The sequence below is a fragment of the Arvicanthis niloticus genome, chromosome 3 (assembly GCF_011762505.2).
Source record: "Arvicanthis niloticus isolate mArvNil1 chromosome 3, mArvNil1.pat.X, whole genome shotgun sequence".
In the NCBI taxonomy this organism is placed as follows: Eukaryota; Metazoa; Chordata; class Mammalia; order Rodentia; family Muridae; genus Arvicanthis; species Arvicanthis niloticus.
The window spans coordinates 56,650,458-56,667,284 of record NC_047660.1 but is presented as its reverse complement, the minus strand read 5'-3'; the positions used below and the strand labels follow the sequence as shown (position 1 = coordinate 56,667,284).

Sequence of the window (16,827 nt, the reverse complement as noted above, 5' to 3'; positions counted from 1 at the left end):
TCTCGGTCAGCACAATCTGGCTCTGACAAATTGTCATCAACCTTTGGCTGTATTTTGGATTCTAACTTACGCTTCTTTTTATTTTGAACCAAAAGAATTATTATTAATTCTTTAATAATTTGAAAATTAAACCCTGTGTGATGTCTCCAAGCAACCCCTTGAGCGTCTCTGGTCTCTGATACAGGGACAGCCTTAGCGTCTCCCTCCTCTGGCTGATCTGTAGCTGAACTAAAGCTAGAGGATAGGGACTGCCTTTGGACACCAGGTTGAGGAACATGAAAATCCGGGAGATTTTCGCAGTTAGTCTCTTGAGACCTCTTCCCTGTCCTTAATTTCTGTAACTGGTTACTTAAGCCCTGATACTCTTTTTCTAACTCTATCAGTTGTTTAAGGGTAGTAATTTTGTCCTGTAACTCCTTTTTAGGATCTACAACCATTGTCTCCATTGGGGGAGCACTTGGAGGTGGAGGCACATAGAAAGAGGGCATTTCAGCGTCATAAAATTTGACTTCCTCTTCCTCTCGGTCAGCACAATCTGGCTCTGACAAATTGTCATCAACCTTTGGCTGTATTTTGGATTCTAACTTACGCTTCTTTTTATTTTGAACCAAAATGACAGCATTCAAGAACAAAAGCAGAAAATTAACACATGTGAGCAGCAAACAAAACCAAAACAGAGAGTTGAATTCAAGCTGACAAATTTCTTGTCCCATTTTCATTACCTTTCTCGAAACAAACCAAAACAGAGAGTTGGATTCAGGTTGACTAATTTCTTGTCCCATTTTTCTTACCTTTCTCAATGCGGCAGATTCCTGCAGCAACCAACAGATCCTTCTTCCGTAAAGTCCCTCACTGGGTCTCTCGTTCCCGCTGCCCCACGTTGGGCACCAAACTGTTGCGCTTACTGGAGCCCGATGTTGGACGCCAAACTGTTGCAGCCCGTACTGCCCGTTCCGGTCCGAGGGTCAGGGTCTAGCGAGAGAGAGAGAGAGTGGGGATAAAGGGGAAGAGACGCGAAGAATGGAGACAAGACAGAGATTCTGATCAAGTCTCGTTTATTGAAGGGAATTCTGAGCTATTTATAGGCTTTTGCCACGTGCCTTGTAGGCGCGTGGATACCACGTGCCTTGCAGGTGTTGATATGACGTAAGCCTTACAGGCGTCTATAGCGTGGACAGCACGTGTACCACAATGCCTTGCAGGCGTGGATAGCACGTGCGCCTTATAGGCATGTATGGTGTAGATAGCACGTGGACAGCACGTGAACTGCAATACCTTGCAGGCGTGGCCACCAAGTGCACCTTGCAGCTGGGGCCAGTAAACAGCAACACAAAATATGTGGGATATCAGAGTGTGCTTCAGCTGTTGTAGGCTATTGAAAACCAAATCTTTCGTCAGGGTATATGGTTCCAGATGGCTGCAAAGTTGATCTAGCCGCTTTCTGCTAAAGTCGGCTCCCAACAAGCGTGGGCCTTGGGCCTGCGCCACTGAGGCCGCCAGCCCGTGCCAGACTCTAGTGCGGGAACATGGCTACAGAGCTGGGCGCCAGCGGCCGTTCTTTTCTAATATCTGCCTCTACAGAGATCAACCTGCCTGTGTCTCCTGAGTGCTGAGATTAAAGGTGTGCACCACCACTGCCTGCTTTATGTGCAACATTTTAAGATCATTAAAACGTCCAACAAAAGAGAGCCACAGTCTGTAAGAGAAGATTGGTAATAAATAGTAGATAGATAGATAGATAGATAGATATTCTAAACTATTTTAAAGCTCCCAAAAAGAAGAAAATAAAAGTAATCAATAACAGTCAAAAAATTGTCAAAGTGCCCTTTGGCACTAAAAGTGTTTACATCTGAAATGAATCCTGTTCCTCTTCCCCAGTTACCATTTGCCAATGTGTTACTGTGAGGCCTATATATGGACCTGGGTGTGTTTCACAGCACTGGCCTCTGCCTGTATTGTGTTCAGTATAGGTAGGTCCTAATCCTCTGAGAAGACAGAAATCCTGCTGTACCCCATCTCAGCTTCTTTTCTTTTTCCATCATTGCAGAACCTCACCTCACAAGGTCTCTCTCTCTCTCTCTCTCTCTCTCTCTCTCTCTCTCTCTCTCTTCACTGGCACTACCATTGCTTGCAAGTACACATGCTTCCTTGGACACACCTCCCTACCCCTCACCCTACATAATCCAAGCAAAGGAGACAATTAAGTCTGAGAAGACCTGGGTCTCATATTCTCTCCAGGGAGAACTGTCTCGCTGATGGCTCCCTACACACATATCAGAATTAATCTCTCCTTCCCATCTGCTAACCTCATACTTCCTTCCAGCTTTCTCAGTGCCTGTCACAGGCTGCTGGAAGCATACGACTTCTTTGCCAGTTTATGAATTCCTTAGGAATCCTACATTGCATCTCACTCCTGTTAGGAGCTCTAAAAACGTACTGCACTGAGCCGGTTTGCCTTGAAAATGTTACATGAGAAGCAGATGCACACATTTCAGTGACATGAAAAGTTGGGGGGCCTGGGATCGCTACCACATTTCCATTTAAACAGTTTGGCAGTTTCTGGGAGGAATTTGAGCTCTAGAGGACTACACTTGAGAAATCCATAAATTCTGGCTTGCAACTTCGGCTGTTGGCAGCTATTAAATTTTCATTCTGTCCTGTGTGCCTCCAGTTGCCAGAGCACCGACTCCAGCTGATTCCCTGGGCATCCGGGTTCATTTGTTTAGGTCATTGCTGATTTAAGGAATGTGAGTGGGGCTGAAGCAGCTTTTCACAGCTGTGAGTCACAGCTGTGGCTCCCTGGGGTGCTGAAATAACAGTGCTGAGTGCTAATCCAATCTGTGCGTTTCCTGGGGGCTGTCATTACTGCAAAATGAGGTAAACTCAGTGGCTTAAAAGCTCTAAGGAAGCTGTAGTGCATGCAGCTGGAAATGAGGCACAACCTTCCGAGACAGTAATGATGAGTTATGATCAGAAAGGAAGACATCCCCAGCAGCCCAAGGAGTGTATCATAATCACTGTAGATGCTGCCACAGATAGACTATATACATGTGTACACTGTGTGCTCATGTACATATATGCACACATAAAATATAATACATGCTACAGTCACTACATTACTAAAGACATACCACACATACACTCACACTGTATATATGTATACAAAATACACACTTTTGTCATTGTATTTACTTTCTAGATACAAATATGTGTACCTTAGTCCCTACATATACTAATATAAATTCTATACATATATGTGCATTCATATGTGTATACAGACTATAAATAATTAATACAACCTTTAGCATATCTCCTCCCTGATATTCTATCAGTCTATCACCATATGACCTCTTTCAATACCTCAAGTGTCACACTGGGCCCATGTCAAGTTCATACACAGACCTTTTTCTTTACAGCCTACCCAACTGTGATAAGAAACAGGTTCCTATGACATCATCAAATGTGATAAATCACAGTGACAGTGATTGTGGGTGTATTTATAACAAGCACTCTTTGGTATACCAATGTGTCTACTGAAGCCCTAATCCGTGCCCAGTACTTTAGAATGTGACCTCATGTGGAGAGAGAGCTTTTAGAGAGCTAAAGACCCTAAAAAGAGGGCATTAGGATAGGCAAGTCCAATACAACCAGTGTCTTACTAGAACAGACTGGGCACTTGCAGAGAAACAAGCATATGAGGACATAGGGGAAGACACCATTTGCAAGCTGAACAAAGTACACTGAGCACACATGTCCTGCCAACACTGCAGTCTGGGATTCCAGCCTCCAGGAGAGGGAGACATGTTCCTGTTCCTGTTGTTTGAGCCACCACCCTGCAGTACTGTTAGGTAGCTACAGAGTGTTCCTGCCCACAACACAGAGACTATAAAGTTGAGAGTGATGAGGTTTTCAATCTTCAAAAATGTAGGAAAAACAAAAATCAGAGACCAGAACAAGGTCTGACCCTGTCCTTGATGACCCGGTTTCAACCGCTGATCCTCAAAGAGCCCCTTTGCTTCAGAGAGGTAGGAGTGCCTTCTTGCAGGGTTGCTATGGGAATAAAACTGAAGAGTGTACAGGAAGTGTCTAACAACATAGCCAGCATGTAGTAGGTATGCTTTTTGAAAAATAAGAAATCAGCCAGGCCAAACCCCAGCACTTAGGAGGCTGAGGCAGGAGAATCATGAGTTTGAATACTGCCTGGGCCTTTTTTGTCTCAAAACAATCAAAAGACATGGGGACACATGTGGGCCAATAAACAGCACAACTCTAGGTGCAGGGTGCATGTCACTAGTGGCAGGTACTGGCTTTAGCAAGTCACCAATGGTGAGTACTGGCTTTTGGTTGGTATCAAAAACTTTCTGAAATAAACAACTGATAAAGAGAAATCATTCCTTTGGTCCATGGCTTTAGAGGCTCCAGCCTGTCCTCTGCTGGGGAACAGGGCAAGTCCTCCATTACCTTCAGGCCTCTCATAAGAGTGCAGGTTGGCAGTAACAGCAGCCACTTTGTAGAGCAAGCATCTCACCTCATGGCTTGGAAGCCAAAGAGCAGGAAAGGGGGCAGGGGTCAAGAGGCCGCAGCCTCTTTAGGGGCACATTCTAAAGACCTACATACTGCTTAGAGGGTTCCATCTCCTAAAGATTGTACCACCTACTGGTAGCATCACTCTGGATGTCTAAGTGACATTCAAGACCCAAATAATAGCAAAAGGTCTGAAAGATGACAGAAGCTATTGTTGTCGTAGGCACTGGTGTGTACCTGTATGTTGTCTCCCCTGAACTTCTCAGCAATGTTAGACCTTTGTTCTCTTAATCTTATAGGTAAGCTACTGGGAGGTTTGGAGAAGTCAGGAAGAAGGTAGCTCCAGCTCTCTCAGCCAGTAAGAGAGACCAGTAGACTGTCCCAGGCCTGGCCCCAAGGCTCATGTACTCTGCAGCACACTGTGTCCTGAACAAACAAGCGCTTCTGCCAGCAACACTGCCAACAGCAGTTGGATTGAAGGCTTGGCCTCTTTGAAGAAGTGCAAGTGATAACCCCAGCATCTTTGGATGAGGCTCTTCAACCACAAATAAAAATGGCACCACTCATCTTTCCTCCAGAAGGGCATCTGCTGGGATCACCCCTGGGAGTGCAGGTGCATTTTTGAGCTTGGGGGAGATGATTGGCTGACCTGGAGAATTGCTAAGAAAACTGCAGCTGCCTCACCTTGCTCTGAGGCATAGAAGCACAGCCACATCTCAGAGATGACAAGGAAAAGGCACTGGAAGACTGCTGGGAGACATTCCTTCAACATCTAGTGCTTGATTGTGTGCTAGTCAAAACAGTTTTGTTCTATTTTTAAACACTGTTGAAATGAAGACTAAATTAATGTGGACTCAGAGTTGAAGGGAAAGAAAGGCACCAAAATCTATAATAAACTGACAGGCCGATTAATGTATCTGAACAGAGGAAGGAAACCATAGAAACAGACTGGAGATCATATGGACTTCATTCATAGCAGGGAGAAAGCAACTAAAATTTTCATGCAGAAATTAATTAGCTGTATAAAGCACCCAGAATGTGTGATGCTCTTTCTTCTAAGTCCCAAGGGAGAGGAAGATATTGTCTCTTAACCAACAAGAATTTTTAGAATTCATGATGAGCAGGTCTTGTAATGTCACACACCCAAATTCACACCACTCACTGAAGGGTGGGCACTACCACAAGATCAGGCCCAGTGTGGCTTATCCTTCTATTCCCCATATCAGCCTGGTTGTGCTTGCATTACACTTTGGGAACAACCAGCCCCACTGGATGCTGAAGCCAGAGTTCCCAGCCATCGTCTGAGCCAGTGGATTGGGAACTGGACTTAAATGCATATTATAATTTTGGGTATAAATAATGCAAGTCTACTTAATATCAAAATACAAGGGATTATTTTGGTAGGACAATCTGGGAAAATTCTGCAGAGTTCAATAACCAGGGTTAAAAAGGGGAACCATGCACCCCCCAAAGAGCCATAATATCAGCTCCAGAAGCTTCCCACTGGGGCTCAGCTTTAACTAGGGCTTTGCATCCATATATAGCCTGGGAGCTCACAGCTTTAGTCTAAAGCAGTGGTTCTCAATCTTCCTAATGCTGCAATCCCTTAATATAGTCCCTCATGTTGTGGTGTCCCACAACCATAAAATTATTTCATTGCTATTTCCTAACTATAATTTTCTACTGTTATGAATCATAATGCAAATATGTGATACACAGGATATTTGATATGTGACAACACACCCCCCTTGCATGGGTCATGAACCACAGGTTGAGAACTGCTAGTCTAAAGAGTAGAAAACTAACAGGCCAGGATGGACCAAGTGATGCCCATAACAGTAAGCTGAGCACCCAGCATCTGGGACCTAGGTACAGGGTCCAACTCTATGTGGGTTATGTCAGGTGATGAGGGAGTTTTGCAACTGTACCAGTCAAAATTTATCAGCCTATAAGCACGAAAGCCCTTGAGGACATGTGAGGTCTCCTCTCCCTGAGGTGTATCCTCACCCGACTCCATCCCTCTCATAAACTTCCAGGTTGTGACTGACCCTTACCTCCTAGGCAGAATCAAGTACTCTGTCTTAGGGTTCCTATAGCCCTTGTTTCTGTCCCTGCTGAGCACCGCAGTTTCATGCCAGGTTCTGCTACATATTATCTTGTGACTGTGACACTATTTCCCAGCCCATTTACCCAGATTCATCTCACACGCAGTGTGATAATGCCACGGCTCATACTCTGTGACAAGATGCTCTTCCCTGTGAAGAAACAGGACCATCCCTTCCCATATAAGTCACCTTTCCTAGAAGTCCTAGAGAGGACCTCACACTGCCCTGCTGTCCTAGTGCCCTGTTCTTTTTCATCTATGGTCCTGCAGTTAGAACGATGATGTGTGTCTGTCTCCCTCACGTCCAACTCAAAGGGATGGACAATACCGTGACTTTTTTCCTAATATTCTGTACTTGTCCATGTGCCTCAGCCAAAAATCCACACTTGAGAGATGATATTTTTAAATGAATTCAAAATACATAGAGAAGAAGTAAATAATAATCTTGTACTGTTAACTAGTATCAGGCCTACCTTTCACATAAAAATTCTAAGTCTTTGAGATGAGAGAGATAGTACCCTCCTCAAGGGAATATGATGTGTCCAACCCTCCCCAACTTACACACGTTTCCCTTTGTCATGTCCTGAGACCCTGTGTGTACTCTATGAACAACATTATCCTTTTGTGTCTGGAAGGTGCTCAGGATGAGATGGAGATTGGAACTGGTCCACAGTGGAAAGCAGATGGCTCTCCCTCATGTGGATGGAGCTGGTGTGATCAGTCAAGTTCTGTGGAATGAGAAGCTGTATAAGAGGGAATGTCTGCCTATCTGAAGCCAAGAGTTGGTCTTCTCCTGCCTTGGGACTTGAACTGAAAACTTTGGCTATCCTTGGGTCTTCAGTCTTCTGGCCTTGAGAACTGGGCTTATACTACTGGCTTTCCTGGTTCTCCAACATGTTCCCTCTATCCTCTCTCCCTCCTAGACCAATAAAATTTCCACAGAGAATGTAGTGTTGCCAAAATCCCTTCCCAGGGGGACACTTAAGCCACAACTAATCCTTCTCCTAAGGTTCTAGGGGCAAACAGAGGCATGATTCCACCCAGGTTCACTCTGAGGGGAACCAGTCAGTGTAATGAGCTTCCCTATAGCACATAGACGAGGGCCAACCCACAGAGATGTGGGTGCTCTTTCCTCCCTGCAAAAAGGCCTCAGCAGCAAATATCTCAGTGGCAATGATGGCTTTCCATAGCCATGTTAATGGAGCTCTCCTCCCTTTTCCTCCCCTCCCTTCCCCTCTCCTTTCCTATCCTAGTCTTCCTGGGCTTTTTACTTTAGTTCCTGCTGCAACCATGGCACCCATTCCCCACTGGCCAGATTCAGTGCTGGAGCACAGGGGCACACATTCCCTTGCACACACATCTGTCTTGTGCCTTCCCCTTCAACCTACCTGCATCAGCATCCCTTCCTGGAAAAGAAAAGTAAGATAACCAGTAAGTGCCATTGCATGAGAGGGATGGAAGGGCCCTCATATTTATGTGTTAGTAAATTATCTCTGCCATGACCATGGGGAACATAACCCAGATGACAGAAGGTTGTAATCGGCAAGTATTAAATGAGGACTTCTGAAAGACTTCACATGGTGCCTCTCAATCAAAATCAAGCAAAACATATTGATCAAAGTCGCCAGTTACAATGTGCTTTCCTGTCACCATTCCATTAGTTTATTTTCCTGTTTCAGAGATTGTGAGACTATGGCTCAGAACTACAGAACTGCCCAGATGATTCAGTCAGCAGCCATGTGGCACCTATGATAACTGACTCACTGACTCACCCCGGGGACCAGTGGGAAACCCGCTCACAGGCCGGGACTCCTCACCTAGGCCTCATCAGGAACACAACCTGTCACTGCTGATAGGTCCCTGACTGTTGCTCCTGTTAGCTCCTGAGTTAACAAACTAAAGCACAGGGCTTCTGAAAACTTTGAGTTTCAGTCCCTAGACCCTACAAACCTTTCCCAACCCACAGAAATGTGGATAGACCCCAGGCCTTGTAGATAAAAGGGAAGCCAGTTTCAGGATCCAGAGTCCAAGTCTGGGACAAGAACTGCCTCTGGCAGACTTGTGGGCAGTTAGCATACACTGGCCACCTAGCAGAGTGGTCACTCCCCCACCCCCTAGAACCTGGGAGAAGCCAGGAGAACCCACTTAATTTGACCTCATCTGAATCTCTGAGGGCAAAGCTTCTAAAGCATGCATTCATTCTCAGCTGCACGGTGGTTCAAATGCCTTCTCTTTTCTCATCTGAAAAAGGCTTGGAATTAAAAAGTAAAATGTACTTAGTACTTTAAACTCCCTGGCATGGAGGATGGTGTGGCCAAGCACTGACATGTTCAGCTTCCTTACGTGCCTGTAAACCCAGAAACTTGAGACGCAGAGGAAGGAAAATCAGGAGTTCAAGACCAGCTTTGAGCATATGGTGAGTTCGAGATCAGCTTTGGCTACATGAGACCCTACCTCAGAAAACAAAAACAAAACACATTCATTTTCCCATCTTGCTTTAGTTTGGATCAGAAATGTGTCCCAAGGTCTGTGTGCTAAAGACTTGGTCCCCAAATTGGGCAGGAAGGTGGTAGGAAAAATTGTCAGAGGAAGGGTCCCAGTGGGAGGCCTTTAGGTCATTGGCCTGCAAGCTCTTCCTCTCTGTCTTGTTTACTTCTGACTGTCAGGTGAGTGGCTGTCAGGTGAGTGGCCTTGTTCTGCCACACACTCTGACTATGGTGTCCTACCTCCCCACAGTCACGAAAGCAATATGGTTATGATAGACTAAAACACTAAAGCTGTGAGGCAACAGGCTTTTTATCCATCAGTCTGATTAACTCAGATCTTTATTATAGTGACAGACAGATGATAACATTCATTCCTCCAATCATCAACAAGTTACATGTTGAAGACCTTCCACAGGCCAGACTTTCTTCTCAAAATGAAGAATATAGCTGTGGACAAAAGCCTTCTCTAGCCTCATGAAGCACAGTATTCAGCAAAGTCTAGCCCCAAATGTCCATATGCTCACCACCCCACTGTTGTTTGCACTGTTATCTTTATGGCATTCTTTTCAATGGGATGCTCACTGGGAGAAGGCAGGACCCTGCTTCTAGAAGGACAAGCTTAGTGTATGAGAAATCTAAATATACTTTAACACAAACAGTAGGTACAAAGGATAACCCATTAGCCTGTGATACACATAATGAAGTTCATAAAGGTTTCTTGTCCTATATTTTCACATGCTATAGTTTGAATCTAAAATGTCTCCCAAAGACTGGTGTGGCAAAGGCTTGGTCTCCAGCCCTTTGGTGTTACTAAGAAGTAGACATTTTAAGAAATTTTAATTTGAAGAAGTTAGGTCATTGTGTGAATGCCTTTGAATGAACCATTAGGATCTCTCTCTCTCTCTCTCTCTCTCTCTCTGTCTCTCTCTCTCTTTCTCTCTCCCTCTCCTTTTGATGCCATGACATGTACTTCTAACATAATATGCCCACCACCCAAAGACAGTGGTGCTAACTGACCATGGACTGGGATCTATAGAACTGTGAGCCAATATAAACCTTTTCTCCTTATAAATTGATTTCCTTAGCTATTTTGTTATTTAACAGAAAGTAGCACAAGAGGACATGATCCACAGACTCTGATCCTTATAGCCTTCCACTCTTACCCAATCCCATGCTGGGTGGTGCAGAGAGGCTGACTCATGAATCTTCAGAGTGAGAGGTGGTTCCTATAAGCCCACTGTGCTGAAGAGATAATTGAAGCTCCAGGCAGACCACAGACTTACTTACCTCTAGTCAGTAAAAGGCAGTCAAGTGCATTATCCAATCAATAATGCTGGCAGGCATTAATTGTTTGAACCCTATGCACTGAGTAACTTTGAAGAATTGTAAGGCCATGTTGCAACAGTCAGCACTGACAGCAGGAAACCCTGAGACAGTCCCTTCCATCCTTCTCCTTTTGGAAAGACAGGCAAAGGCTCAAATGGGTAAATGCCTTTGAAGGAACCATTAGGATATCTCTCTCTCATAGGATTCACATGGTTTTCCTCTAACTCCTGGTATCATGTTCACTCTTACTTCTCTCCAACTCATTCTGGCCCTAGGGCTTCTTTCTTTGATGAGGGCATGCCTCCAATAGCTAGTGTGCTTTCTTCCTATCATGAACTCCTGAAGGATAGAGCTACAAATAAGGACTGTTCCCACCAAACTCAGGCAAGCAGGCAATACACAACAAGAAAACATCTGCATATTAAACATGTTCTACATGAATTTAAACAGCATGCTTCTATTCGACGTATTAGTTTGAATAGTAGAACTCCAGGTTTGAAAATTATATGTTTATACCTGTAAGAAATTAACCAGTGGAAAGTGAATCATCATAAAGTGTTTATGCCATTCTTCTTCAATATATGTTTTATTACATCTTTGAGAAGTCTATGGAATGTTCTGATCATATTTAACACCTCCCTTCCCTAACTCCTCTGGGATCCATGTCCTGCCCTCCCCCCATGCTACTTTGAATCCGTTCCTTTTTTTAAAAGGTGGGGAAGGTGTGGGAAGAGACAGGAGAGAGGTCCAGAGGGATAGGAGAACGAATAGAAATCTGCAGCTGCTGGATGGTGGGGGAGGTCTCTAGGCAGTCCCTGAGACCTGGGATAGAGGAGGTTTCCAGGAGGCAATATGGGTAACCTTAGCCAAGATGCCTAACAGTGGGGACATGGAACCTGAACAGGCCACCTCCTGTAGACAAGCAGGGCCCCCAGTGGAGGGATAAGAACACTAACCCACCCACAAAACTTTTGACAAAATGTGTTCTGTCTAAAAGAAATGTCGGGACAAAGACAGAGCAGAGACCAAAGAAATGGCCCACCAATAACTGGAGGATTGGGACACATTCAGTGGGCAAGCACCAACCCCTGACACTATTAACAATACTACATTATGCTTGCAGACAGGAACTAGCATAACTGTCCTCTGAGAGGCTCTACCCAGCAACTGACCAAAACAGGTGCAGATACCCAAAGCAAAACATTGGATGGAAGTGAGGGCCCCTTATGGAAGAGTTGGAGGAAGGACTGAAGGCCCCGAAAGGGATGGTAACCCCACAGAAAGAGCAACAGAGACAACTAACCTGGATCCCTGGGAGCTCTCAGAGACTGATCCACCAACCAAAGAGCTTACACAGTCTGGTCAGACACACACCCCACTCCACCGCACACATGTAGCAGAAGGCTGCCTTGTCCTGCCTCAGTGAGAGGGGATAGACCTAATCCTGCAGAGACCTGACGCGCCATGATGGGGATGATGTCCAAGGAGGACACCCTCCTGAAGAGAAGGGGATGGGGAAAGGAAGGGATTTGGTTAGGGAGGGATGGGGCAAGGGGAGCAGCATTTAAGATGTAAATAAATAAAGATTTTTTAAAAGATAGGAGTATGGATTTTTTTTTTAAATGTATCAAGTCCAATTTGTGCTGCCCAAATATTTCTGGATGTATGGCCTTCCACTAGGATATAACCTACCAGGAGCTACACTCTTAGAGAAAACTGACTGTCTCTCTCCAGGTAGCAATCAATAGCTAATAGCTCCTCAGTTATGGGTGGGACTTCATGACTATCTCACTTCTGCATGCTGGAATTTGTCTGGCTTGGCCTTTTCCAGTTGTTACAAACTGTTGTAAACTTCTGTGAGTCCAGATGTGCAACTACCCTGCTATGTCCAGAAGATACTCTTTCCTTGTGGTCATCCAACACCTTTGGTTCTTACATTCTTCCCCCTCTGTCACAATGATCCTTGAAAGTTGAAATGAAGGAGGTGAAGTATAGGTGTTCCATTTAGGGCTAAGCATTCTTCAGTCTCATTCTCTGAACCTTGGTCAGTTGAGGGACTCTATCTTAGTCAGGGTTTCTATTCCTGCACAAAACATGACCAAGAAGCAAGTTGGGGAGGAAAGCAAGTTTATTCAGCTTGCACTTCCACATTGCTGATCATCACCACAGGAAGTCAGGACAGGAACTCACACAGGGCAGGAACTTGGAGGCAGGAGCTGATATAGAGGCCATGGAGGGTGCTGCTTACTTAATTGCTTCCTTTGTCTTGCTCAGTTTGCTTTCTTATAGAACCCAGGACTACCAGCAGCCCAGGGATGGCACCACCCACAATGGGTTAGGCCCTCTCCCCTTGATCACTAATTGAGAAAATGCCTTACAGCTGGATCTCATGGAGGCATTTCCTCAAGGGAGGCTCCTTTCTCTGTGATAACTCCAGCTTGTGTCAAATTGACACACAAAACCAGCCAGTACAGACTCTGTGCTAATTACCATCTACTGAAAATGAAGCTACTCTGAAGAAGGTTGGGAAAATCATTAATCTATGGGTATAATAATGTTATTAGGATCCAGTTTAATACTATTTATTATTAGATTATATATTAGATATAAATATCCATTTATCAGAATAATGTAGATCCTTAATCAGATAATGGAGGCAGGTGTTGCTCTCATCTTGTGGAGCAGGACTTAAATCCAAGCAGTGTTTGGGTACTCCCACGATAATTATGCTTCACCTCCTTCATTTGTGAACTAGTGGATGGAAAGAATGTAAGAGCTAAAGGTGTCAGATGACCACCAGGAAACACATATTACAATATGATACTATTGTACCAGTGGGCACACCTTGCCTGGCCAGTCATTGTTGTCACAGCTCACAGGGTTCACAGCTGGATAAGATGATGGTTCCGTATAGAACTTTAAAGCACTATGAAAGCTAGCCACCAGGGATGGAGCTTTCAGCTTGATTTCTCAATATTCCACAACTCAGGTATGTGGTGGTTTTAGCAGTAAGGTCTTACTGTCAAGATTGAGAGGGTAACTGAGAGTCTTGGCAAGCTCGTAATGCTTGGGGGTCTATGTGACCTCATTGACCAGCAACCATAAAAGACATAACCATCCCTGGCACTGAACATCTTATTTACTAGCCCTTGGTGTCTGCTATGGGCACCCTCACTCTATTATAGGATAACTCCATCTTGGGGGACTATATATATATATATATATATATATGATTATATATATGTATACATATATATAGTGTCAAATATATGTACATTCGTATTTACTTTAGGGAGTCACAACAGTAAGGCTTTTTAAAAAGATCTTTACGTTATTTTTCTTTTCTTATCTCTTCCTCTATCTTGCCCTCCCCTCCTCAACCCCAATTTAACCCTTCCTGTTACATCATTCCATCTATTCTATCTCCCCTTTCTTGAGCCCCAACCCCCCCACCATGGCTCCTTAATAATCTTTCTGGCCTTTGTGAGTACTCCAAATAAAACACATATATCTGAAGCTTCAACACTAACACACACAAATAAGAGAAAAAAATGTAACATTTGTCTTTCTAGGTCTGGGTTCCCTCACTCAGAATGATGGGTTTTAGCTCCACTCATTTTTCTGCTAATTTTATCATTTCATTTTTCTTACCAGCAGAATAATACTCCATTGTGCAAATATACCACTATTTCATTATTCATTCATCCGTTGATGGGCATTAGGCTATTTCTATTTCCTGGATATTGTGAATATAACAGAAACAAACATGGAACTGCAGGTATCTCTGTATTAGAATATAAAATCCTGTAGGTATGCATCTGTCTTATTTGGGTTTACTATTGCTGTAATAAAACCCTATGACCAAAAGCCTATGGTGGGTTGGTATTTGGATTTCATTTCTGTAACACTATTCACCAAGAAGTCAAGACAGAAACTCAAGCAAGCAGGGCATGAACCTGGAAGCAGGAGCTGTTGCAAAGGCTATCCTCCTTATGGTTTTCTCAGCCTCCTTTCTTATACAACCCAGGACCACCTGCTGGGGTGGCCCCACCCACAATGGGCTGGTCCCTCCCCCATCAATCACTAATTAAGAAAAATGCCCTATAGACATGCCTACAACATGATCTTATGGAGGCATTATCTCAATTTAGGCCCCTTCCTCTCTGATGACATAAAACCAGCCCACACAACATTCAAGAGTGCTATAGCTAGATTGTGTGGTAGCTACATCTCTAGATTTTTGAGGCTCCTGAATGCTGATTTCCACTGTGATTGCACCAGTTTGCACTCTTACCAGCAGTGACTAAGTATTTTCTGTTCCCCACGTCCACACCCACATCTGTCATCATGTGATTTGGTTTGTTGACCTTAGCCATTCTGACTGTGGTGACATGAAATTTCAAAATAGTTTTATTTGCATTTCCCCAAGGAGACTGAATATTTTTAAAGCATTTCTTGGCCATTTATATTTCATCTTTTTGAGAACACTGTTTACTTTCATAACCCAGTTTTTAACTGGGTTGTTTGTTCTTTGATGTTTAGTTCTTTAGTTCTTTATATTCTAGATACTAACCGTCTATCAAATGTATAGCTGGCAAAGATTTTTTTCCCCATTTTGTGGGCTACCTCTTCACTTGAGTGATGATGTCTTTTATTGTACAGAAGCTTTTATAGTTTCATGAGGTCCCAATTTTTAATTGCAAGTTTTAAGGATTTTTGTTCAGTCTTTGCTTAGTTTTTGGTATAAATGTAATAAGGATGAATAGGAAAAACCTGGAAATGTGCATTGCTTTCTGATTTGTGTGATAGTTACAATAATATTGGTGTTAGCCCTATATGAAAAGGTCTGATAAAATTCTGTGCTAAATCCATCTTGCCCTGGTTATTTTATTGAGAGACTGTTAGTTACTGCTTCTTCCTCATTGCTGTATTATAAATCTATTAAATTTATTTATTTCATCTTTACTTAGCTTTGGTATGCTAGATTTATCTAGAAACTCACCTGTTTTTTTTGTTTTTTTTGTTTTTTTTTTAGGTTTTCCAGTTTGGTGAAATATACATTTTTAAAGCATGTCTTCTAATTCAGTGAATTTCCTGTGTCTGTTAAAATATCTCCCAATTCATTCTTATTTCTATTAATTTAGATTTTTTTCTCATTTCTTTTGGTTTATTTAAATAAAGGTTTGTTTATCTTTTCAAAAAACCAACTCTTTATTTCACTGGTTCCTTTTATTGTGTTGTTTGTTTGTTTGTTTCTATGTTGTTGATTTCAGCCCTGACTCTGATAATTGTTCCCTGTCTACTTTTCCCAAGTAACATTCATTCTTGTTTTTCTAAGTCTTTCAGGAATATCATTAGTTGTTAATTTGGGATGTCTCAAAGATTTTAATATTGGCACTTGGTACTCTAGTGTCTCAGTGTCTAATGCCTTCAGCATGCCCTGTAGATTTCAGTCGTGCTACATTTTTATTCAGTTACAGGTATTTGGCATTTTCCTCCCTCTTCTCTCTTCTGACCTGGTTGTATGTTGTTAACTTTCCATAAGCTCATGTGTGTTCTTTCTCCTGCTGTTGCTCTCCAGCTTTATCCCACTGTGGTCAGACTGGCTGCAGGCTTTGTTTTCCTATATTTATTGAGACTTGCTTTGTGTCCTAAATAGGTAATAGACTTTGAGGAAAGGCCCATGGGCTGTTGGGAAGACTGTATATTCTTTAATGTTTGTGTGGAATATTCTGTAAACATCTGTTATTCACATTTAATTTATAATGCCATTTAGCTCCAAAGTTTTTCTAAGTTTTTTTTTTCTCCCAGATGATCTATTGGTGAGTGTAGGGTGTTGAAATCACCCACTATCAACTTGTCAACAGCAATCTATAGTTTTGTATCTAACAGTGTTACATTTATAAAATTAAATTCCCTCCATGTTTTGTGCATGTATATTTTGGAATATAATATCCTGTTGGTGATTTTTTTCTCTTAATAAATCCCTGCTTATCTCTTCTGACAAATTTTGACTTGAAATCTATTTTGTCAGATATTAGAATAGCTATGTCTGCTTTTTCTCAGTTTCATTTGCTTGGAATACCATGTTTCATATTTTTACCAGAAAGTGATGGCTCGCCTGATGGTTTTTTTCCCTTAGAGGCAACAACAGCAACAAAAACAAACAAAAAATGTATCTTATTTTATAATCCAACCTACCAGCCTGTGTCTTATTACTGGGACATTGACACAATTAATATTCAGACATATTATTGAAATATGTGGCCAGGCGGTGGTGGCACACGCCTTTAATCCCAGCACTTGGGAGGCAGAGGCAGGTGGATTTCTGAGTTCAAGGCCAGCCTGGTCTACAGAATGAGTACCAGGACAGCCAGGGCTACACAG

At 43.0% G+C, this 16,827-nt stretch overlaps 1 protein-coding gene across 1 annotated transcript in view; it reads right to left on the bottom strand.

The window, feature by feature from the left end:
- Nucleotides 1-834: 834 nt before the first annotated feature.
- The window catches only part of Ints6 (integrator complex subunit 6), a 121,520-nt gene continuing 105,527 nt past the window's right edge, over nucleotides 835-16,827 (bottom strand). Inside the window, exon 22 of the transcript XR_013109324.1 lies at nucleotides 835-972. The gene's annotated coding sequence lies outside the window, so the exon portion shown is untranslated. The remainder of the gene's footprint in view (nucleotides 973-16,827) is intronic.